At 38.7% G+C, this 26,195-nt stretch overlaps 1 long non-coding RNA gene across 1 annotated transcript; it reads right to left on the bottom strand.

Moving 5' to 3' along the window:
* LOC110263989 lies at positions 21,194 to 22,528 on the bottom strand. Its single transcript, XR_002349715.1, has 2 exons — positions 22,454 to 22,528; positions 21,194 to 21,516 (listed from the first exon to the last, which is right to left on the bottom strand). It is a non-coding gene; the product is annotated as an uncharacterized LOC110263989 (long non-coding RNA).

A 26,195-nucleotide genomic window follows, 5' to 3' on the forward strand; every position in this document is an offset into this window, starting at 1 on the left:
AAAAAAAGAGATAAAGATATGATAAAAAGATTTATTTGGAAAAGATAAGATAGAAGATATGATAAGAGAAGATATAGTTTAAAATTGAGAGGATATGAAAGGTTTTTGAAAAAGATAGATTTAGATTTTGAAAAAGATAAAGTGGAGGTTTTGAAAAAGATATTGATGAGTTGAAAAGATAGATTTGTAAAAAAAAGTTTTGAAAAGAGTTGGATTGAATTTGCAAAGAGGCCTGGTGCTTATGGATTAAAATACATTTGATATTTTTAAGGTAGGGTTTTTAGAAATTAGGGATTTTAGAAATCAGGGTTCTTAACATGTTTATGTAAGAAATCATGTATTAAAGTATGAAAATCAAGATTTAGAATGAAAAAATTTGAAGAAAAATGAGTTTTGTCTCCTCCCTGCCATCCTGGCGTTTGAACGCCCAAACACTGCCTATTTTGGGCGTTCAACGCCCAAATGCTGCTCTCCTGGGCGTTCAACGCCCAGCTGCTGCCATTACTGGCGTTCAACGCCCAGTGGGTGCCCATTTCTGGCGTTGAACGCCCAGATTGCTACCATTACTGGCGTTTTCTTGCCAGTGAGCTCTTTTTCTCTGTTTTGTGTGCCGAGTCCTTCAGTAACTCTGTGGATTTATACAAATGATTCCTCACCTTAGTGTCAGTGAACTGTATATAAACAAATAAAAATAAAAATAGGGCAAAAAGCTTAGAGGATTGTTGCCCCATGGCTGGGTTGCCTCCCAACAAGCGCTTCTTTATTGTCTTTAGCTGGACCTTGCTGAGCTTTTAATCTAGCTTCAGCCTTGAGCACTCTTGCTCAATGTTGCCTTCAAGATAGTGCTTGATTCTCTGTCCATTGACAATTAACTTCTTATCAGAATCAATATCTTGAAGCTCCACATAACCATATGGTGATACACTTGTAATCACGTATGGTCCTCTCCACCGGGATTTCAGTTTCCCGGGGAATAGCCTGAGTCTAGAGTTAAACCACAGAACCTTCTATCCTGGTTCAAAGATTCTAGATGACAGCTTTCTGTCATGCCACTTTTTTTATTTCTCTTTATAAAGCTTGGCATTTTCGAAAGCTGTGAATCTGAATTCCTCTAGCTCATTTAGCTGGAGCAATCGTTTATCTCCTGCTAATTTGGCATCAAAGTTTAGGAATCTGGTTGCCCAGTAGGCCTTATGTTCCAGTTCCACAGGCAGGTGACATGCCTTACCATACACGAGTTGGTATGGAGAGGTCCCTATAGGGGTCTTGAATGCTGTTCTGTAAGCCCACAGAGCATCATCCAAGCTCCGTGCCCAATCCTTTCTACGGGTATTTACTGTCCGTTTCAGGATTCTCTTTAATTCTCTGTTAGAGACTTCAGCTTGCCCATTAGTTTGTGGATGATATGGAGTAGCCACCTTGTGGCGAATCCCATACCGAACCATGGCAGAGTAAAGCTGTTTATTGCAGAAGTGAGTGCCCCCATCACTGATGAGTACTCTAGGGACACCAAACCTGCTAAAAATATGTTTCTGGAGGAACTTCAGCACTGTTTTAGTATCATTGGTGGGTGTGGCAATGGCCTCAACCCATTTTGATACATAGTCAACTGCTACCAGAATATAAGTGTTTGAGTATGATGGTGGGAAAGGTCCCATGAAGTCAATTCCCCATACGTCAAACAACTCAATTTCCAAGATTCCTTGTTGAGGCATGGCGTAACCATGAGGCAGATTACCAGCTCTTTGGCAACTGTCACAGTTACGTACAAACTCTCGGGAATCTTTATAGAGTGTGGGCCAATAGAAGCCACATTGGAAGACCTTGGTGGCTGTTCGCTCACCTCCGAAATGGCCTCTATATTGAGATCCGTGGCAATGCCACAGGATCCTCTGTGCTTCTTCTCTAGGTACACACCTACGGATTATTCCTTCTACACATCTCTTAAAGAGATAAGGTTCATCCCACAAGTAGTACTTTGCATCAGTAATTAATTTTTTCTTTTGTATCCTGTTGTACTCCTTGGGTATGAACCTTGCAGCTTTATAGTTTGCAATATCGGCAAACCATGGTGTTTCCTGAATGGCAAATAAATGCTCATCTGGAAAAGTCTCAAAGATCTCAAGAGAAGGGAGGGGCATCCCTTCTACTGGCTCTATCCGGGATAGATGATCAGCCACATGGTTCTCNNNGGGATCGTCCAGTTGCTAGGAAGGGTCTTCCTAGAATGAGAGTAGCACTCTTGTGCTCCTCCATTTCCAGCACAACAAAGTCAGTGGGAAAGGCGAATGGCCCAACTCTGACAATCATGTCTTCAATCACGCTTGATGGGTAATTAGTGGATCCATCAGCAAGTTGGAGACATATCCGGGTTGGTTTAACTTCTTCAGTTAAGCCAAGCTTTCTGATAGTGGACGCAGGTATTAGGTTGATGCTTGCCCCAAGATCGCATAAAGCTGTCTTGGTGCATTGACCTTCTAATATGCATGGTATCAGAAAGCTCCCAGGGTCTTTAAGCTTCTCAGGAAAGCTTTTCAGAATGACTGCACTGCATTTCTCAGTGAGAAGAACTCTTTCAGTTTCTCTCCAATCCTTCTTATGAGTCATTTAGAAATAGATTTCGAAAAGATGTTTTAAAATAGAGAGAAAAGATATTTTTGAATTTTAAGAAGAGAGAGAAAAACAATAAGATAGCACAAGATTTAAAATTTTTAGATCTAATGCTCCTTGTTTTTGAAAATTTTTAGGAGGGAAAAACACCAAGGAACACCAAACTTAAAAATTTTAAGATCAAGACACAAGGAAAACTCAAGAACACTTTGAAGATTCGCAAGAACACAAAAACACAAAGGAAGAACACCAAACTTAAAATTTTTAGAAAACCAGAATAAATTTTCGAAAATTTTAAGAAAAATCAACAAGAAAACACCAAACTTAAAGTTTGGCACAGGATTTAATAGAAAAATTATTTTTTTTTTGAAAAAGATTTTAAGAAAAGGAAAATAAGGGTTCTAAAATTTTAACACGACAACAATAAGAGACTCTAAACTAAAAAAGAGAAATTTTTCCTAATCTAAGCAACAAAATAAACCGTTAGTTGTCCAAACATGAACAATCCCCGGCAACGGTGCCAAAAACTTGGTGCACAAATTGTGAATCACACTTTTCACAACTCGTACCACTAACCAGCAAGTGCACTGGGTCGTCCAAGTAATACCTTACGTGAGTAAGGGTCGAATCCCACGTGATTGTCAGACACACGTTCATGGATTGAGGAAGGTGATGAGTGTCACTGATCATCACCTTCTCCATAGTTAGGCGCGAAAGGATATCTTAGATAGGAACACGCATGTTTGAATGGAAAACAGAAATACTTGCATCAATTCATCGAGACNCCCGATCATGCTGGAATAGGATTCACCCTCCTTTTGCGTCTGTCACTACGCCCAGCACTCGCGAGTTTGAAGCTCGTCACACTCATTCAATCCCTTCCATTTCTGGCGTTGAACTCCAACTTTTAATCCTTTTCTGGCGCTGGACGCCAGAATTGGGCAGAGAACTGGTGTTGAACGCCCGTTTACGTCATCTATCCTTGAGCAAAGTATGGACTATTATATATTACTGGAAAGCCCCGGATGTCTACTTTCCAATGCAACTGAAAGCGAGCCATTTCGAGTTCTGTAGCTCCAGAAAATCCACTTTGAGTGCAGGGAGGTCAGAATCCAACAGCATCAGCAGTCCTTTTTCAGCCTGAATCAGATTTTTGCTCAGCTCCCTCAATTTCAGCCAGAAAAATACCTGAAATTACAGAAAAACACACAACTCATAGTAAAGTCCAGAAATATGAATTTTTCCTAAAAACTAATGAAAATAAACTAAAAACTAACTAAAACATACTAAAAAGCTATATGAAATTAACCCCAAAAAGCGTATAGAATATCCGCTCATCAAAGATCATTGATAAAACCCTTAGATTCTATGCATGATAAACCCTAAAAATGGGGTTTATCAGGTCAATTCCCACAATATCCGCTTGGCTCCATCCTATTGCTTTCTTGTACTTTCTTAGAATATCTAGGAGTCTTTCTTCTTCTTCACTTGAAAGCTCAGTAGCAATAATGACTGGAAACCCTTGGTTGTCCTCTAAGAAAGCATACTTCAAATGAGATGGAAAGGGCTTCAGTTCACTTTTTACCTCAAGCTGGGGTTCCTTTTCATCAAGATCATGGAGTTCATTCTTGACAACTTTCTCATGTTTATCCTCTTGGTCATCCGTCTCCTCAACAATAAGGTAGCACAACTTGTTGTTGTCTTCTTCTTGCACTTCCGTTACCACTTCATCAATTACATCACATCGGAGCACGGAATGTTCTTCGGGAGGATGTTTCATGGCTTCCTCTAAATTGAACTTGAAAGTCTTGTCTCCAACCTCAAAGGAATATGTGCCAGTGAAGGTGTCTAACTTGAATTTAGAGGTCTTGAGGAAGGATCTACCAAGTAGAATGGAGGATGAGCTTCTATTTTCTGTTGGGGGCATTTCAAGGATGTAAAAGTCAACCGGAAAAACCAAATCCTTGATCGCCACAAGTACATCTTCTGCTATTCCCATCACTGTGATCACATTTTTATCGGCCAAGGCAAACCTCGCCGCCGACTTCTTTAATGGAGCTAAATTCAACTGCACATAGATAGAAAGTGGCATGATGCTTACACAAGCTCCCAAGTCACACATACAATCATGGGGGAGGGTGCCTTGCACCTTGAGCCTAGCCGTGACTCTAAATGCTTTGTTTTCAAGTTTTTGCTTGATACATAAGTACCACAAGTACTTCACTAGGATGCTCTTTGAGCTTATTTTTCTTTCAATATCCTTAGTCAGTGGTACTTAGAGCCTTTGGCTTCTTTTTCAACTCCTTTTTTTGCTCTATTTTTTTTTCATTACATGTTACTCCTTCAAGGCTTTGTCAAGTGTAAAGATCCCATAATAGTCCTCTATACTAAGGCCTCTAGCAATTTGGCTCACCTTGTGTTGAACATTCTTTGTTAGTTTGCCATTCCAAACTCACATTGTCATGCTCTTTATGATCAATCCCTTTTTTTGTTCTTTCTTGGCAGATGATCCTTGTCCGCATTTAGGAGTAAGCACAATTATAATTGTCATGTTGTGATGGACAAGTAATGATATGTACTTAACTGAGTAATAGGAATTCTAAATGCATTATATAAGATAGAACAAGATAACATACGCATATAATTAAAAGGGAAGGAAACAAATAGAAGTCAACAACCTTAGTTCTCTTTGCCGTCATCTTCCTCATTTTCCTCTTCATTATCCTTTTAGGCTATAAAGTGTATAGCCTCCAACACTAAACTTAGAATGATTGCTTGTCCTAAAGAGACAAAGAAAACCAGTGTTGGGGGAGAAGACTTCAATTCAAATGTGGGTGGGGCATTCAGATTTTTTCTCCCAAAAGCTTGCATGCATAGATTTAAAGGGATTTGTTTGGCTTCCTCCTTTATTATTGGAATGTGCAAGCATGGAATGTGCATGACTTCCTCCTTTGTTGTGCATCTTCCAACTTTGTTTGTGCATCTTTCTCTTCTTCCATGTGTGAGGGTGGAGAGTTCTCTAATTCACTAGAGTACGAACTCCTTTGATTAATTTCCTTTCTTTCTTCTGTAGGATCTTTCATTGTATCTCGTGGGAAGGAATTTGCTTGTTTCTCTGTCAGGTGCTTAGTAATCAACTCCATATGTTTCTCTATATTTTTTACACTCATTTTTATATCATGTATGCAACTTTGAGTAGTATTTCTTAATTCTTTCATGGCAAGCTCAAAATCTTATGGTTTTTGATATGAATAAAAAGATGAGACTCATTAATATGAATACAAAGATGGAAGTTCTTGATATGAATAAGGAGATAATGGCTCTTAATATGAATAGAGAGTGATGGTTCTTGGTATGAGTAAGGAGATGATGGTTCTTGATAGATGGAATATGAAGCACTGTAGTTTCCTTGGAAGATGGAGGAGTTTGGTTTCGGTTTTGTTGTCTATGGTGTGGTACTTGGTACTTGGTGTAGTTGTTTTGGTTTTGGTTGGGGTGGCCTTGATTGGCTTGGTAGTTGGTGTTGTTATGGTGGCATTGGGATGAAGATTGGTTGTTGTTGTGGGGAGAAGAAGAGTTGTTCCATCTTTGGTTATGATTGCTTCCTTGTGCATTATCCCTCTACCCTTGATGTTGATTACCACCTTGATGGTAATTGTTTTGGCCTTGAGAAGGGTAAGGTGGACGGTTGTTGTAATTCACATTGGCTACTACAAGAGCATGTTCTTCTTGAATTTGATGGCATTGATCGGTGTAATGTGTAGTGCTGGAGCACAAACCACAAATCCTAGGAGGACCTTCAAGTTGAGCAACCGGCGGTGGGGCTTGGATGGCTTGGATGGAGTAGTATTCCTTTTGATCATTTTGTATTTGGGTAAGGATGGTAGTCATATCTGGTGCACGAAATTGTGATTCACACTTTTCACAACTCCGCACAACTAACCAGCAAGTGCACTGGGTCATCCAAGTAATACCTTACGTGAGTAAGGGTCGATCCCACGGAAATTGTCGGCTTGAAGCAAGCTATGGCTATTTTGTAATTCTTAGTCAGGAAATCAATGATAAGAGTGATTATATTTATGAAGAGTAAATAGCATAAAATAAATAATACTTGTTATGCAGTAATAGAGAACAGATTGAGGATTTGGAGATGCTCTGTCTTTCGAATCTCTGCTTTCCTACTGTCTTCTTCTTCACGCACGCAAGGCTCCATCCTTGGCAAGCTGTATGTTGGTGGATCACCGTTGTCAATGGCTACCATCCATCCTCTTAGTAAAAATGGTCCAAATGCGCTGTCACCGCACGGCTAATCATCTGTCGGTTCTCACTCATGTTGGAATAGGATCCATTGATCCTTTTGCGTCTGTCACTACGCCCAACACTCGTGAGTTTGAAGCTCATCACAGTCATCCCATCCCAAATCCTACTCAGAATACCACAGACAAGGTTTAGAATTTTCGGATCTCAGGAATGGCCGCCAATAGACCTAGCTTATACCACGAAGACTCTGATCATGAACCAAGAGGCTAAGAGATACACACTCAATCTAAGGTAGAACAGAAGTGGTTGTCAAGCATGCGTTCATAGGTTGAGAATGGTGATGAGTGTCATGGATCACCACATTCATCACGGTTAAGTACAAGCGAGTATCTTAGAACAGAAACAAGCGTGATTGAATAGAAAACAGAAGTAATTGCATTAATTCATCGAGCCACAGCAGAGCTCCTCACCCCAACCATGGGGTTTAGAGACTCATGCCGTCAGAAATACAATATAAAACATGTAAAATGTCATAAGATGCAAAATAAATCTCTAAAAGTTGTTTAAATAATAAACTAGTAACCTAGGTTTACAGAAAAGGAGTAAACTACGATAGATAGTGCAGAAATCCACTTCCGGGGCCCACTTGGTGTGTGCTAGGGCTGAGACTTGAGCTTTACACGTGCCTAGGCTGTTTCTGGAGTTGAACGCCAGGTTGTAACCTATTTTGGGCGTTTAACTCCAACTTGTAACCTGTTTCTGGCGTTTAACGCCAGAATGGAACATGGAACTGGAATTAAATGCCAGTTTACGTCATTTATCTTTGAGCAAAGTATAGACTATTATATATTGCTGGAAAGCTCTGGATGGCTACTTTCCAACTCAATTGAGAGCGTGCTATTTGGGTTTCTGTAGCTCCAAAAAATCCATTTCGAGTGTAGGGAGGTCAGAATCCAACAGCATCTGTAGTCCTTTTTCAGCCTCTGAATCAGATTTTGATCAGGTCCCTCAATTTCAGCCAGAAAATACCTGAAATCATAGAAAAACACATAAACTCATAGTAAAGTCCAGAAATGTGAATTTTTCTTGAAAACTAATAAAAACAAAGTAAAAATGAATTAAATTATACTAAAAACTACCTAAAAACAATGCCAAAAAGCATATAAATTGTCTGCTCATCACAACACCAAACTTAAATTATTGCTTGTCCCCAAGCAACTAAAAATGAAAGAGGATAAAAAGAAGAGAATATACTATAAATTCCAAAATATCAATGAAACTTAGCTCCAATTTGATGAGCGGGACTCGTAGCTTTTTGCCTCTGAACAATTTTGGCATCTCACTTTATCCTTTGATGTCCAGAATGATTGGCATCTATAGGAACTCAGAATTTAGATAGTGTTATTGATTTTTCTAGTTCAGTACGTTGATTCTTGAACACAGCTACTTTATGAGTCTTGGTCGTGGCCCTAAGCACTTTGTTTTTCAGTATTACCACGGATACATAAATGCCACAGACACATAACTGGGTGAACCTTTTCAGATTGTGGCTCAGCTTTGATAGAGTCCCCAATTAGAGGTGTCCAGGGTTCTTAAGCACACTCTTTTTTTCTTTGGATCACGACTTTAACCGCTCAGTCTCAAGCTTTTCACTTGACACCTTCACGCCACAAGCACATGGTTAGGGACAGCTTGGTTTAGCCGCTTAGACCAGGATTTTATTCCTTTGGACCCTCCTATCCATTAATTCTCAAAGCCTTAGATCCTTTTTATTTTTCCCTTGCCTTTTGGTTTAAAGGGTTACTGACTTTTTGCTCTTGCCTTTTGGTTTTAAGAGCTCTTGGCTTTTTCTGCTTGCTTTTTCTCTTTTTTTTTCTTTTTATTTCGCTATTTTTTTCGCAAGCTTTTGCTTTTCATTGCTTTTTCTTGCTTCAAGAATCAATTTTATGATTTTTCAAATTATCAAATAACATTTCTCCTTTTTCATCATTCTTTCAAGAGCCAACAATTTTAACATTCATAAACAACAAATTCAAAAGACATATGCACTGTTCAAGCATTCATTCAGAGAAACAAAAAGTATTGTCACCACATCAAAATAATTAAACTAATTTCAAGGATGAATTCGAAATCATGTACTTCTTGTTCTTTTGTGATTAAAAACATTTTTCATTTAAGAAAGGTGATGGATTCATAGGACATTCATAGCTTTAAGGCATAGACACTAGACACTAGACACTAATGATCATGTAAGAAAGACACAAACATAAATAAACATAAAGCATAGAGATCAAAAATAGAAAAAATAAATAGACAAGGAGATTAAGGAACGGGTCCACTTTAGTAAGGGTGGCTTCTTCTTCCACTTGAAGAACCAATGGTGCTCTTGAGCTCCTCTATGTCTCTTCCTTGCCTTTGTTGCTCCTTCCTCATAGCTCTTTGATCTTCTCTAATCTCATGGAAGGTGCCATATGGTTATGGAAAATTAAAAAGCGGTGCTTTTTTCACACCAAACTTAAAATGTTTGCTCGTCCTCGAGCAAAAGAAGGAGGAAAGGAGGAGAAGGAAGTGTGTATGAAAAGGTGTGGCAGGTGGGGATCCTGTGGGGTCCACAGATCCTGAGGGGTCAAGGACTTATCATCCCTGCTCCATTGAGGCGTGCAAAAATGCCCTTAGTGTGCAATCATGGCATTTAACGCCGGACTGCTGCTTGTTTCTGGCGTTAAATGCCAGCTTTTCTCCCTTTCTTAGTGTTAAACGCCAACTTGATGCTCTGTTCTGGTGTTAAACGCCAGTCTGGTGCTTGTTTCTGGCATTTAACGCCAGCTTGATGCTTCTTTCTGGCGTTAAACGCCAGTCTGATGCTTCTTACTAGCGTTTAAACGCCAGTAAGCTCTTCCTCCAGGGTGAGCTATTTTTAATGCTATTTTTCATTCTATTTTTGATTTTTCAGTTGTTTTTGTGGCTTCACATGATCATCAACCTAAAGAAAACATAAAATAGCAATGGAAAATAAATAGATATAATTAAATAACATTGGGTTGCCTCCCAATAAGTGCTTCTTTAATGTCAATAGCTTGACAGTGAGCTCTCATGGAGCCTCACAGATAATCAGAGCAGGGTTGGGGCCTCTCAACACCAAACCTAGAGTTTGGTTGTGGCCTCCCAACACCAAACTTAGAGTTTGAATGTGGGAGTTTTGTTTGACTCTGTATTGAGAGAAGTTTTTCATGCTTCCTCTCCATGGTTACAGAAGGAGAACATTGAGTCTTATAGTTTGCAATGTCTGCAAACCACAGAGCTTCCTGAATAGCAAACAATTGCTCATCAGGAAAGGTTTCAGAGATCTCAGTAGGAGGGAGGGATGCTCCTGCTACTGGTTCTATCTGGGACAGGTGATCAGCTACTTGATTCTTTGTTCCTTTTCTGTCTCTTATTTCTATATCAAACTCTTGCAAAAGAAACACCCATCTTATGAGCCTGGGCTTTGAATCCTGCTTTGTGAGTAGATATTTAAGAGCAGCATGGTTAGTGTACACAATCACTTTTGATCCTACTAAGTATGATCTAAACTTGTCAATGGCATAAACCACTGCAAGCAGCTCTTTTTCTGTGGTTGTGTAATTTTTCTGGGCATCATTTAAAACATGGTTAGCATAATAAATGACATGCAGAAGCTTGTTATGCCTCTGTCCCAATACTGCACCAATGGCATGGTCACTGGCATCACACATTAGTTCCAAAAGTAATGTCCAATCTGGTGCAGAAATAACTGGTGCTGTGACCAGCTTAGCTTTCAGGGTTTCAAACGCTTGCAGACAATCTGTGTCAAACACAAATGGCATGTCAGCAACTAGCAGATTGCTCAGAGGTTTTGCGATTTTTGAAAAATCCTTTATAAACCTCCTATAGAATCCTGCATGCCCCAGAAATCTTCTGATTGCCTTAACATTGGTGGGTGGTTGTAATTTTTCAATTACCCCTACCTTAGCTTGATCCACCTCTATTGCCTTGTTCAAAATTTTATGCCCAAGGACAATTCCTTCAGTCACTATAAAGTGACATTTTTCCCAATTTAGAACCAGGTTAGTCTTTTGGCATCTTTTCAGAACAAGTGCTACATGGTTAAGACAGGAGCTAAATGAGTCTCCAAATACTAAGAAGTCATCCATGAAGATTTCTAGAAATGTCTCTACCATATCAGAGAAGATAGAGAGCATGCACCTCTAAAAGGTTGCAGGTGCATTGCACAGACCAAAAGGCATTCTTCTGTATGCAAATACTCCAGATGGACATGTGAATGCTGTTTTCTCTTGGTCCTGAGGATCTACTGCAATTTGGTTGTAACCTGAATAGCCATCCAAAAAGCAGTAGTATTCATGACCTGCTAGTCTTTCTAGCATCTGGTCTATGAATGGTAAAGGGAAGTGATCCTTCCTGGTGGCTGTATTGAGCCTTCTGTAGTCAATACACATACGCCACCCCTGTAACTGTTCTTGTAGGAACCAGTTCATTTTTTTTTCATTATGAACCACTGCCATACCTCCCTTCTTAGGGACAACATGGACAGGGCTCACCCAGGGGCTATCAGAAATAGGATAAATAATCCCAGCCTCTAGTAACTTAGTGACCTCTTTCTGCACCACCTCTTTCATGGCGGGATTTAGCCGCCTCTGTGGTTGAACCACTAGCTTAGCATCATCCTCCAATAGGATCTTGTGCATGCGTCTGGCTGGGCTAATGCCCTTAAGATAACTTATGGACCACCCAAGAGCTGTCTTGTGTGTCCTTAGCACCTGAATTAGTGCTTTCTCTTCCTGTGGCTCTAAAGCAGAGCTTATGATTATAGGAAAAGTGTCACCTTCTCCCAGAAATGCATATTTCAGGGATGGTGGTAGTGGTTTGAGCTCATGTTTAGGAGGTTTCTCCTCTTTCGGAGGAGTTTTTAGAGGTTCTTTTATTTCCTCTGGTTCCTCCAGATCAGGCTGAACATCTTCAAAAATGTCCTCTAGCTCTGATTCGAGACTCTCGGTCATATTGACCTCTTCCACCAGGGAGTCAATAATATCAACGCTCAGGCAGTCGTCTAATGTGTCTGGATGTTGCATAGCTTTGACAACATTCAACTTAAACTCATCCTCATTGACTCTCAGGGTTATCTCCCCTTTTTGGACGTCAATGAGGGTTCGTCTAGTTTCTAGGAATGGTCTTCCTAGAATGAGAGTTGCACTCTTGTGCTCCACCATTTCTAGCATTACAAAGTCAGTAGGGAAGGCAAATGGCCCAACCTTGACAATCATGTCCTCAATTATGCCTGATGGTTATTTAATGGAGCCATCAGCAAGTTGAAGACAGATCCGGGTTGGTTTGACCTCTTCAGTCAAGCCAAGCTTTCTGATAGTAGATGCAGGGATGAGGTTGATGCTTGCCCCAAGATCACATAGAGCTGTCTTGGTACAAGCACTCTCTAATGTGCATGGTATCATAAAGCTTCCAAGATCCTTAAGCTTTTCTGGTAAGCTTGTTAGGATGACTGCACTGCATTCTTCAGTGAGAAAAACTTTTTCTGTTTCTCTCCAATCCTTCTTATGACTTAAGATCTCTTTCATGAACTTAGCATAAGAGGGTATTTGCTCAAGTGCCTCTGCAAACGGAATCTTTATTTCAAGAGTCCTGAGATAGTCTGCAAAGCGGGCAAATTGTTTATCCTATTCCGCTTGGTGGAGTTTCTGAGGATAAGGCATTTTGGCTTTATATTCTTCACCCTTAGTTGCTGCAGGTTTATTTCCTACAGAGACAGGTTGAGAAGCCTTCTTAAGGGAGTTATTATCAGCACTTGCAGGTGTCTGATCCCTTACTGGCGTTTGAACTCCAGAACTGAACATGGATTGGGCATTGAACGCCAGATTCTCACCTTTTTCTGGCATTTGAACGCCAGACTTATTCCTCTCTGGGCTCTTACTGTCCTCAGAGGGATTTTGGGTAGCAGGTTGCTCATCCTCTGTCAGCTGTTCTTTTCTTGGCTTTCTGCTGCTTTGAGTTGAGGTATTTAATGTTTTTCCACTTATTAATTGAACTGCTTGGCACTCCTCTGTTATCTATTTTGATAATTGCTATTTTGTCTGATTCAATTGTGATTCCATATCCTTGTTAGCATTTTTGGTTTCTTGTAGCATCTCCTTAACTTCTGCTAACTGCCTTGTTATAGAAGATAGTTGTTGATTGAGTTCAGCAACTTGTTCCTAAGGACTGAAGTCAGTTGATACTGCCTTGGCTTCTTCTTTCATGGAGGATTCATTACTTATGTACAGATGCTGATTTCTAGCAGCTATATCGACAAGCTCTTGAGCCTCTTCAATAGTCTTTCTCATGTGTATAGATCCACCAGCTGAGTGGTCTAGAGATACCTGAGCTTTTTCTATAAGCCCGTAGTAGAAGATATCTAATTGCACCCACTCTGAAAACATTTCAGAGGGGCATTTCCTTAGTATCCCTCTGTACCTCTCCCAGGCGTTATAAAGGGATTCATCATCCTCTTGTCTAAAGCCTTGGATGTCTAGCCTTAGCTGTGTCATCCTTTTTGGAGGGAAATATTGATTCAGGAATTTGTCTGATAACTGTTTCCATGTTCTTATGCTTGCTGTAGGTTGGTTATTTAACCACATTTTAGCTTGATCTTTTACAGCAAACGGAAACAGTAACAGCTTGTATACGTCCCGATCTACCTCCTTGTCACGCACTGTGTCAGCAATTTGCAAGAACTGCGCCAGAAACTCAGTAGGTTCTTCTTGTGGAAGTCCGAAATACTAGCAATTTTGCTGCACCATGACAATGAGCTGAGGATTTAGCTCAAAACTGCTTGCTTTGATGGGAGGTATACAGATGCTACTCCCATATGTAGCAGTAGTGGGATTAGCATATGACCCCACAGTCCTTCTGGACTGTTCATTTCCACTTAGGTCCATGATGGAGAAAGGGAGATGATGTGGATTGCAAATAAAATATATATTATTTTTTTATTTTTTTATTTTTTTAAACCGAAATTAAAATAAAATAAAATAAAATAAAATAAATGAAAAATTGACTATAATTTGGAAAATTAGAAGAAAAAATAAATAAAAGAAAATTGAAAACTAAATTAATTAATTAAAAAGATTTGAAAAAGATGTGGGTGAGGATTTTTCGAAAAAATGAAGAGAGAGAGAAATTGGTTAGGAAGTTTTGAAATTTAAATTTTAAATTTGAAAATTAAATTTTGAAATTTTTCCAAAAGAAAAAAATGTTTTATTTTCTCAATATTTTTAACTTAAATTTTAAATTTTAAATTTTGAAATTTGAAAGTTAAAATTTGAATTTTAAAACTTGAATTTTGAATTTTGGAAGTTGAAATTTGAAATTTGAAATAAGATAAGATATGTTTTTGAGAAAGATATGATTTTTTTTTAAAAAGATTTGAATTTTGAAATTTTTAAAACTAAGATAAGATAAAATAGAAATTTTAAAATAAAAATCTGAAATTCTTATGTAAATTTCGAAAATTAACTTAAAATAAAGAGAAAAGATATTTTTTTTTTAATTTAATGAGGAAAGAGAAGAACACACAAAAGACACAAGACTTAAAATTTTTTAGATCTCATGCTCCTTGTTTTTCAAAAATTTTGGAGGGAAAACACCAAGGAACACCAAACTTAAAAATTTTAAGATCAAAATACAAAGAAGACTCAAGAACACCTTGAAGACTCACAAGAACAACAAGAATAAAATTCAAAGACTCAAGAACATAAAAAGAACACCAAACTTAAAACTTTTAGAAAACTAAAAATAAATTTTTGAAAATTAAAGAAAAATAACAAGAGAACACCAAACTTAAAACTTTTAGAAAACTAAAAATAAATTTTTGAAAATTAAAGAAAAATAACAAGAGAACACCAAACTTAAAATTTTGACACAAGATTTAATCAAAGAAAAATTATTTTTGAAAAAGTTTTGAAAGGAAGATACCCAATTACCAAGAACATAAGCACAACGCTCTAGCAACTGAGCTATAAATTTAACGTGTTTTAAAAAAGGTATTTAATGTATATAAATTTTTTGAATACTGATAATTTGAAAAATCACAAGAAAAATAAGAAAAGACACAGAACAGGAAAAACTAAAGATCAAACAAGAAAAATAGCAAGAACAACTTGAAGATCAAGAAAAAACAATGAACACAAATTTCGAAAATTTAAAGGAAAATAAAAACATGCAATTGACACCAAACTTAAAATATGAATTTAAACTCAAATAGAAGACTCAAAGAAAAATTAAAAATTAAAAAAGAAAAATAGTATTTTTGAAAGGAAAATAACAGATGCAATTTTAGTGACTCTAAACCAACAAAAATAAATTATTCCTAATCTAAGCAACAAAATAAACCGTCAGTTGTCCAAACTCGAACAATCCCCGGCAACGGCGCCAAGAACTTGGTGCACGAAATTGTGATTCACACTTTTCACAACTCCGCACAACTAACCAGCAAGTGCATTGGGTCGTCCAAGTAATACCTTACGTGAGTAAGGGTCGATCCCACGGAGATTGTCGGCTTGAAGCAAGCTATGGCTATGTTGTAATTCTTAGTTAGGAAATCAATGATAAGAGTGATTATATTTATGAAGAGTAAATAGCATAAAATAAATAATACTTGTTATGCAATAATGAAGAACAGATTGAGGATTTAGAAATGCTCTGTCTTTCGAATCTCTGCTTTCCTACTGTCTTCTTCTTCATGCACGCAAGGCTCCATCCATGGCAAGCTGTATGTTGGTGGATCACCGTTGTCAATGGCTACCATCCGTCCTCTCAGTGAAAATGGTCCAAATGCGCTGTCACCGCATGGCTAATCATCTGTCGGTTCTCACTCATGTTGGAATAGGATCCATTGATCCTTTTGCGTCTGTCACTACGCCCAGCACTCGTGAGTTTGAAGCTCGTCACAGTCATCCCATCCTAGATCCTACTCAGAATACCATAGACAAGGTTTAGACTTTCCGGATCTCAGGAATGGCCGCCAATAGTCCTAGCCTATACCACGAAGACTCTGATCATGAACCAAGAGGCTAAGAGATACACACTCAATCTAAGGTAGAACGGAAGTGGTTGTCAGGCACGCGTTCATAGGTTGAGAATGGTGATGAGTATCACGGATCATCACATTCATCACGGTTAAGTGCAAGCGAGTATCTTAGAACAAAAACAAGTGTGATTGACTAGAAAATAGAAGTAATTGCATTAATTCAACGAGCCACAGCAGAGCTCCTCACCCCCAACCATGGGGTTTAGAGACTCATGCTGTCAGAAATACAATATGAAACGTGTAAAATGGCATGAGATGCAAAATAAATCTCTAAAAGTTGTTTAAATAATAAACTAGTAACCTAGGTTTACAGAAAATGAGTAAACTACGATAGATAGTGCAGAAATCCACTTACGGGGCCCATTTGGTGTGTGCTGGGGCTGAGACTTGAGCTTCACACATGCCTAAGCTATTTCTGGAGTTGAACGCCAGGTTGTAACCTGTTTTGGGCATTTAACTCCAACTTGTAACCTGTTTCTGGCGTTTAACGCCAGAATGGAACATGGAACTGGCGTTAAATGCCAGTTTACGTCATTTATCTTTGAGCAAATTATGGACTATTATTTATTTCTGGAAAGCCCTGGATGTCTACTTTCCAACGCAATTGAGAGAGCACCATTTGGGTTTCTGTAGCTCCAGAAAATCTATTTCGAGTGCAGGGAGGTCAGAATCCAACAGCATCTGCAGTCCTTTTTCGGCCTCTGTATCAGATTTTGCTCAGGTCCCTCAATTTCAGCCAGAAAATACCTGAAATCATAGAAAAACACACAAACTCATAGTAAAATCCAGAAATGTGAATTTTTCTTGAAAACTAATAAAAACATAGTAAAAATGAATTAAATTATACTAAATACTACCTAAAAACAATGCCAAAAAGCGTATAAATTGTCCGCTCATCAATATCCCCAAGTGCTTTGGTTAGACTTGACTCGGAAGGAGATGGTTCTACCACACCCTTGAGAGGATTACTTCTCACCCTTGTGTGTTGTGTAGCCTCGGCAACAATCTTTATCAAATTCCAAGCTTCTCCCTCTGTCTTATTTTTTGAAAGGAAATCACCGCTAGAAGCGGTAAGCAATCTTCTATCTTCCACACAAAGACCTCCGGTGAAGTAGCTAATGAGCAAGTGAGTGTTCATTCCATGATGCGGACAAAATTCCAATAGCCTCTTGAACCGAGACCAATACTCATACAAACTCTCTTGGTCTCTTTGCATTATGCCCGAAATCTCTTTCCGGATGTAGTCGGTCTTCTCCGGTGGAAAGAATTTATCTAGAAACTCTCTTCTCAAGAAATCCCAATTAGTAGCAATCTCATCCGGTAGCGAATAAAATCATGTTTTTACTTGCCCTTCAAGAGAGAAAGGGAAGGCAAAAACCTTGACAGCCACCTCATCGGCTCCATGCTTTCGAGCCGTAGAACAAGCAACTTGAAAATCTCTTAGATGTCGGATGGAGTCTTGGCCCGGCAACCCATGATATTTAGGAAGTAGATGTATCAAGCTACCCTTTAATTCAAAGTTTGGATCAAGGTTAGGATACCTTGCTTGCAACGGTTCAAGTATGATATCCAGAGCTCCTTGCTCATGCAAAGTGATCCGTCGTGGCTCCGCCATGTGTGGCTCACCTGTAGGATGTAAAGATGTGTTATTAGTGCCAACAAAAGAATAGGAAGTAGCGGACTCCAAGTCACTCTCGGTACCGCCTAGAGATTCGGTATGTTCCTCAAGAGAGGCCGAAGTACTAGCCGTATAGTCCAACCGCCGTCTAGCTTGCCGAGTATGTAACAAGGTTCTTTCAATCTCCGGATCAAAATTGGCTAAGCTAGAATTCGGTTGAGACCGAGTCATCAAACTCGAGAGTCATAGCACAAATATAAAAGAAATCTAAACTATAGCTAAGTATTGGAAGCAATTAAAATATCTACAATATTCACATATTCACATAACCAATATCAAGGCATATGTTGCAACCATTCCCCAGCAACGGCGCCAAAAATTTGACTATTATCTCCAAGGGTGTATTGGTAAAGATTTTTCTCAATAAAACTACGTTGCAAGTATAGTTCTACCAACAACAATCCTCGTGCATCAAATTTAGAAGAGGGATTTGGTTGTCACAAGTTCAACCCCGATAGAAATAACTGAAGTATTCAAACCTCGGGTCGTCTCACAAGGAATGGGCAAACATGTGCTTCAACATTGGTTAGAAATCCGAAGTTGTGAGTTATGAGCATAAAAATAAATGGGAATCTTAACAAGAAATTAATCTTAGATTGCAAGAAACTAATTCAATTAACTAAGCAAGACATGAGTAATTTCAAACTAACAAAGTAACATCCAATATGATTCTATTTTAATCTAAACAAGTAACTATAACTAAAGCAAGTGATTGGGAATTTTGGTTTTCAAGTATGAATAATAAAAGCAACTCTTGGCTAGGCATGGGAATTGGGGTCACCATCCTTGTCTAATAACCATATCATGACAATTGTGAGGAACCAAACTCATTAAGTCTACTTCTATACTTGAAGTACGTCAAATGGTTTGGTCAACATCAATCCATTAGTTCTAACCTCACTACTAATTGACTTAGTAGGAAGTTAGCGTCAATGGTTATCAAATTGACCACTAAGGGCTCCCAAATCATCAAATCTATTAGACCCAATGACTCAAGTTTACCCAATTCCCTTGGCCTAGGCCAAGAGTAAAGAGAACTACTCCATAATCAAGGTAAACGTTTCATCAAGCACATGGTAAGCATTAACAAAAGACATGTTCAAAAAAAATAGCAATTAAATTGAAATCAACAAGTACCCACTAACAATTGTCAACATACAATCATCCAAACAACACAATTAAACATAGAAATCATCAATATAACATCAACAAATCAAGATTCACAACATTCATGAAATGGGTATAAAATGACAACTGACAAGAATTCATAAAACTATCACAAGATATAAGAAAAATTATACTAGGAAATTCAAATTGAACAATTAAAACTAGTAATTAACAAGATCCAATTCACAATTCAACAAGGGAAGATCAAATTAAAACTAGATCTAGAGAGGAACAAGGGTTTCTCTCTCTAGAAGAACAAAAACCCAAAAACTAGCTAAAATTGTATCTTAGTGTAAAAATGGTTGATCCCCCCTTTCCCCCTAGCATCCTTGGGTCTTTTCCATGCAGAAACAGCTTGAAATTGGGCCTGATGAGCCTCAGAAATCGCCAGGCATGATTTCCTTTAATGAGGTCACGTGCAGCCTCCCACGCGTGAGCGACATGCGTACGTGCGCGTCGATTGCTTTTGTGATCCACGCGTGAGCGCCAAGTGCGCGTGCGTTTCGATAGGAATCTTCTGATCTGCACGGATGCGTCCATCCTTGCGCGCCGCTTCCAGCCAACCTCATCCACGTGTGCGCGTAGAGTGCGCGGGCGCGCCGATGCTGCTTTTCCCAAAATTTCAAGTCTTCGTGTTCCTGCTTTTTGTACATGCTTTCTTTCTCGCTTCTAGACCATTCCTACCTTATAATTCCTGAAATCACTCAACAAATACATCACGGCATCGAATGGCAATAGAAGAGGATTAAAATATGGCAATTTTGAGGCAAAATAAGCATATTTTTCATCATGGGGTAATATTAGGAAGTGAACACAAAATCATGCATTTCTTGTGAATAAGTGTGAGAAATATTGACAAAATCCCCCAAATTCTACACAATATAAACCACAAAATTGGGGTTTATCAGTTATCTCTCTCCATTATTTTTCTTAGGACAAAAGACAAAACCGAATCAAATGCACCATGTAGTAAAAAGCAAGGTTGCGAGAACCGGACCGGTCATTGAACCAGTCGAGTGACTGGTTCAATGGTTTAATGGTTCACCCGTGATTGAACCGGTTTAATTAAATATAGAGTACAATACTAAAATTATAAAAAATTCAACACATAATTTTAAAAATTTAAGTTGAATAATTTTCAAACTAATAAAATTCAAAATCTAATAATTTCACAAAATGAATAATTCATAAGCTATCATTAAAAAGTCATAAACAACTTCAAACATCAGAGTTTATAACCAAAGAAAACCAAAACACACATAAAGAACAAACAAAATGTCTGAGATTCTTGTACAGCATTATGTTGTGGTTGCTTATCATTTTATGGATGTTCCATCTAAATTCAGAATGACAGCAAACCAGAATCCAGAGGAATATATGAATTCATATAATTCATACCACATTCAACATAATTAAACTCAGCATATAATCCACTTAATTCACGAAAACTCAATATAGCCGAATTCAACATACCAGAATTGAATTTATATAGCAAATTTCAAAATACCAAAATTCCAAATTCAGAATTCTAAAATTGAACTTGAATAGAACAAGAATGAAAATCTGCCCAGAATTCTATAATTGAACTTTAAATAGAACAAAAACCCAAATCTTCCCAGAATTGTAAAATTGAACTTAAACAGAATAAAGATGTGATCTCAAAGCTAATCTGCCACCTTTGTCATCTCAAAGCCCTTTTCTTCTCTGAGTCTTTCCCAAGCTGCTGCACAAAAACACCATATCGTTATTGCTAATCCATAAACATAACTAGAAAATTGCTTAATACAGACAAATTTATAGACAGATTTGATCTTTATTACAGACGAATTTTTGGTTATTGACAAAATTACCGACGGATTTCGTCCCTCTATAAAAGCCTCGTCGGAAATTATTTACGACGAATTTTTTTCCATTGGAAAATTATCGACGAATTTTTACCAATTACCGACAGATTTTTCCTCGGTAAATTCTCACTCCCATTTCCTTGGAACGTCAAACTTTCCGACGGATTTTCTACCGGTAACTACAGAAAGATTTTCTAACAAATTTTTCATCAGTAATTATAGACAGATTTTCCGACGGATTTTTCGTCGGTAATTATAGATAGATTTTCTGACGGATTTTCTGTCGGTAATTACAGACAGATTTTTCGACAATTTTTCATCTGTAATTGGAACTTTGGAAAATCATCCCAAAATCTGAGTACAGACAGAAAATCCGTCTGTAAATCCATTAGTAAAGTAAAGTAAATTTTTGTTTAGATTTTTTCATTGCAAAATAAACTTGTTTTCATACAAAATAAATATAAATTTAATAAATACAAATTTTTATTGATGGTACAAATAGAAAAACACAACAGTAGGTACAAAGCGCTTTCTTTATAATAACAAGCAATTATTTCCATGCAATAATACAAACTGAATACATTAGATGACAAGTAACTACTAGTGGACTCATCAGTATTCAATATCTTAATTTATGGATAGCTTCATTCTTTCTTGAGCTTCTTAGTGATGGTGGCAATATACTTTCTTTGGTGGAATGCTTGCTCCAACTCAAGTTTAGTTGGTTGTCTTGATCCATCACCAGCAGCATAAGTTTGGGCACTGTACGGACTGCCACCCTTCACTTCATTCATCTCGAACATGCCGCCGCCGAATGTATATCCGATTAAGGCAGTCTATATCTTCTTCCAATTCAGTAGAGAATTAATTAAGACCAATGAGGCAACAAAATATTTCATATGGGTAGAAATATAACTAGGAACATGTAAATTATAAAATGTAAAACATAAAATCTCAGCTCTTAACTAGGAACATGTAAATTATAAAATGCAAAACATAAAATCACGCTTGGATATCTGGTTTGACGTTGCTTGGGCAAGCTACAGAAATAACATATCAAGTTTTAAATATAGGTTACAGACCAATAGATTTAACTAATCAGTATAGAGAGGTTACTATTTTATATACAAGTAAGAGATTAACAACATTTTCAAGCTTGAATGTGTAAACCGGAAAGCAGAAAAGATTTAGAAATAGCAAGAGAAACTCAGATAGGATAACTGAAAACATCACCAAAAGGGGTGTGTGTTAAACTTCAAGGTTCCACCCACTTTGTCCTCAGTTATTAATTACTATAATTTGAATAGCACCTAGCAACATATAAACAATTGGGAAATCATGAATAAATAACTGGTGATTTCAATTGCATTTCTACTGAATTTGCTAGTAACAAAATACGTAATACCAAGTGGTATATTGTGGATTCCAATTATCATGCTGGTAAGTGTAGTAAAATAATTTGACATCCATTATAAGTTACCTTACCACCAGAAACATGATGAAATCCCGAGTTAACTATAGAATCCCTTTAGTGAGTTAGTTAGAGAAGTTACTCACCGTAGATAAAGGATATAGCAATTAGTTCATGCCTTTGATCATTTGCTACAGTTTAACTTCTCTATCATTGTAACTCAAAATTTCATCAATATACACTATCTTGGGATTCCAATTCAATCACATTGATCCCTACATATCTAGATAATGTCTAAACCTATAGTTACAAGTACCATTTCTCATTAATTTTTGTAAAACAAAAAAATAATTATGTAACATTATTACCTCATACAGGTGATTCTTGCTTTATGACCACTGAACAAAAGGTTAGCATCTTATGATCCCACATCATCCCCATCTGTTCATGCCCTGGGTCGAGCTGTATGACCTGGGCTGATTAAGGACAAGTCGACCAACCTTTTCAGGTCTAGATTCTCCGATCTCTTCTTAAAGAGTTCGGCCAAATCGTCAGAAGAGCTCAAAGCAGGCCCAAGCAAAAGGACACAGCCCAAATCTAAAGGCGACAAGAGCCTAGAAAGATAAGGCGGTCCCCCTAAAAAGATAAAGATGACTTTACTCAAAGATAAGATAAGATAACTATCTTATCTCCAGAAAGGTCACTCACACTATTATAAATACACTACAGCACCCAGGTATAACTCATACTCTGATTCTACTAAAAATCTGCTTAAATCCCATGCTAACTTAAGCATCGGAGTCTCTTGCAGGTACCACCACCCTCTGGTGACAAAGGATTGGCAGCATCTCCAGCTCCGCCAGTTTCAACAAGTCGGACACGACAGCTCCGGCCACCACAGCAGATCTCATCCGAGATCGACCTTCAGTTTCAGGTAACCCTCGGAACATTGGCGCCGTTGCCGGGGAACCTGGAAATCATCCCATCATCATGGTAGCCAACCTTGACAACGATCACAACTCTGATTTGGAAAATAGGACACCGCATAAGAACGCGGACATCACACCAAAAGATACACCTCAGTCAAACGGAGACAAGCATTCACCCAACACAAAATCTTAGAGGCCCTACAAGCTCAACAGGATCGTCTCAAACAGCTCGAAAAAGAGGCCGAACATCAACGAGATGCCGAGAGGGACCTCCGGAGAGAAACTAGGCGACGCCGAGAGCTAGAGTACAAGCTTCTAAAGCTCGAGGCTGATTGGTGCGCAGAAATTGTGATTACACTTTGATTATGTAAAATTCATTGCTCTTTCTTTCCCTGGTAATGGCGCCAAAAACATGATGCCAATACCATGGTTCACAACTTCACACAACTAACCAGCAACTGCACTGGGTCGTCCAAGTAATACCTTACGTGAGTAAGGGTCGAATCCCACGGAGATTGTTGGTATGAAGCAAGCTATGGTCACCTTGTAAATCTCAGTCAGGCAGATATAAAATAGTAATGGGGTTTTCGAAAATAATACTAAAATAAGGATAGAAATACTTATGTAATTCATTGGGTAGAATTTCAGATAAGCGTGTAGAGATGCTTTCGTTCCTCTGAACCTCTGCTTTCCTGCTATCTTCATCCAATCAATCTTACTCCTTTCTATGGCTAGCTTTATGTAAGGATGTCACCGGTGCCAATGGCTACTTTCGATCTCTCTCGGGAAAATGATCCAAATGCTCTGTCACAGCACGGCTAATCGTCTGGAGGCATCACCTTTGTCGTTGGTTGCATCCTATTCCTCCCTGTGAAAATGGTCCGATGCGTTGTCACTGCATGGCTAATCATCTGGAGGTTCTTGATCATACTGGAATAGGATTTACTATCCTTTTGCGTCTGTCACTACGCCCAGCACTCGCGAGTTTGAAGCTCGTCACAGTCATTCAATCCCAGAATCCTACTCAAAATACCACGGACAAGGTTTAGACTTTTCGGATTCTCATGAATGCCGCCATCAATCTAGCTTATACCACGAAGATCCCAATATCTCGGACTCGGTCCCCTGTATTAGTAATCTAAGAGATACTCGTTCAATCGAAGGTAGAACGGGAGTGGTTGTCAGGCACGCGTTCATAGGGAATGATGATGATTGTCACGTTCATCATATTCAGGTTGAAGTGCGAATGAATATCTTAGAAGTGGAATAAGTTGAATTGAATAGAAAACAGTAGTACTTTGCATTAATTCTTGAGGAACAGCAGAGCTCCACACCTTAATCTATGGAGTGCAGAAACTCTACCGTTAAAAATACATAAGTGAAAGGTCCAGGCATGGCCGAGATGGCCAGCCCCCATGATCTAAGAACTAGGCGTCCAAAGATGTCTAATACAATAGTAAAAGGTCCTATTTATAATAAACTAGCTACTAGGGTTTACAGAAGTAAGTAATTGATGCATAAATCCACTTTCGGGGCCCACTTGGTGTGTGCTTGGGCTGAGCTTGAGTGTTGCACGTGTAGAGGTCCTTTTTGAAGTTGAACGCCAGCTTTTGTGCCAGTTTGGGCGTTGAACTCCACTTTGCAGCTTGTTTCTGGCGCTGGACGCCAGAATTGGGCAGAGAGCTGGCGTTGAACGCCCGTTTGCGTCATCTAAACTTGGACAACGTATGGACTATTATATATTGATGGAAAGCCCTGGATGTCTACTTTCCAATGAAATTGGAAGCGCTTCATTTTGAGTTTTTTAGCTCCAGAAAATCCATTTTGAGTGCAGAGAGATCATAATCCAACAGCATCAGCAGTCCTTCTTCAACCCCTGAATCTGATTTTTGCTTAAGTCCCTCAATTTCAACCAGAAAATACCTGAAATCACAAAAAAACACACAAACTCATAGTAAAGTCCAGAAATGTGAACCAAAAATTCTGTGGAGGAAAGTGCATCCCTTGAGGTATCTCAGGGGTTTCTTGATGATGAGCTTCTTCATGTGACTGTTGAGATCCATGAATGTGCTCTCTTGTTTGCTCCATCTTTTTCTTAGTGATGGGCTTGTGAGATGAATCTTTCTATCTCCCATGGCTCAGAGGTGGAAGCAATTGTCTTCCCTTTTCTCTTCTTGAGGTTTCTCTGGCCTTAGGTGCCATTAATGGTAATGGAAAAACAAAAAGCTTATGCTTTTACCACACCAAACTTAGAATATTGCTCGCCCTCGAGCAAGAGAAGAAAGAATAGATGAAGAAGAAGAAGATATGGAGGAGATGGAGGGATGTGTGTATTCGGTCATATGGGTGGGATTGGGTGGGAAAGAGATTTTGAATTTTGAAGGTAGGTGGGTGTATGGATGTGAGTGGTAAATGGAAAACAGAAGGGATGGCCATGAATGGAGAGAGTGAGTGGAGGTAGGTGGGGATCCTGTGGGGTCCACAGATCCTAAGGTGCTTAAGGATTTACAACCTTGCACCAAATTAGGCATGTAAAATGCCTTTGCACACAACTCTGGGCGTTCAGCGCCAGGTTGGTGCCCATTTTGGGCGTTCAACGCCCATTTGTTGCCCATTTCTGGCGTTGAATGCCGGAACCATGCTTGTTCTGGGCGTTCAGCGCCAGCTCCTCTCCAGGGTGCAATTCTGGCGTTCAGCGCCCAGATGATGCCCATTTTGGGCGTTCAGCGCCAGAACCATGCTCTGTTCTGGCGTTGAATGCCAGGCAGATGCTTCCTCCAGGGTGTGATTTTTCTTCTGCTGTTTTTTTGATTCCGTTTTCAATTTTTATATTTATTTTGTGACTCCACATGATTATGAACCTATAAAGACATATAACTAAGAAAAATATAGTTAGATAAAAATTGGGTTGCCTCCCAACAAGCGCTTCTTTAATGTCAATAGCTTGACAGTGGGCTCTCATGGAGCCTCACAGATGTTCAGAGCATTGTTGAGACTCTCCAACACCAAACTTAGAGTTTGGATATGGGGGTTCAACACCAAACTTAGAGTTTGGTTGTGGCCTCCCAACACCAAACTTAAAGTTTGACTGTGGGGGCTTTGTTTGACTCTGCTTTGAGAGAAACTGTTTCTGCTTCCTCTCCATGGATGCAGAGAGAGATCCTTGAGTTGTAAACACAAG

Source organism: Arachis ipaensis, chromosome B06 (assembly GCF_000816755.2).
Source record: "Arachis ipaensis cultivar K30076 chromosome B06, Araip1.1, whole genome shotgun sequence".
NCBI lineage: Eukaryota > Viridiplantae > Streptophyta > Magnoliopsida > Fabales > Fabaceae > Arachis > Arachis ipaensis.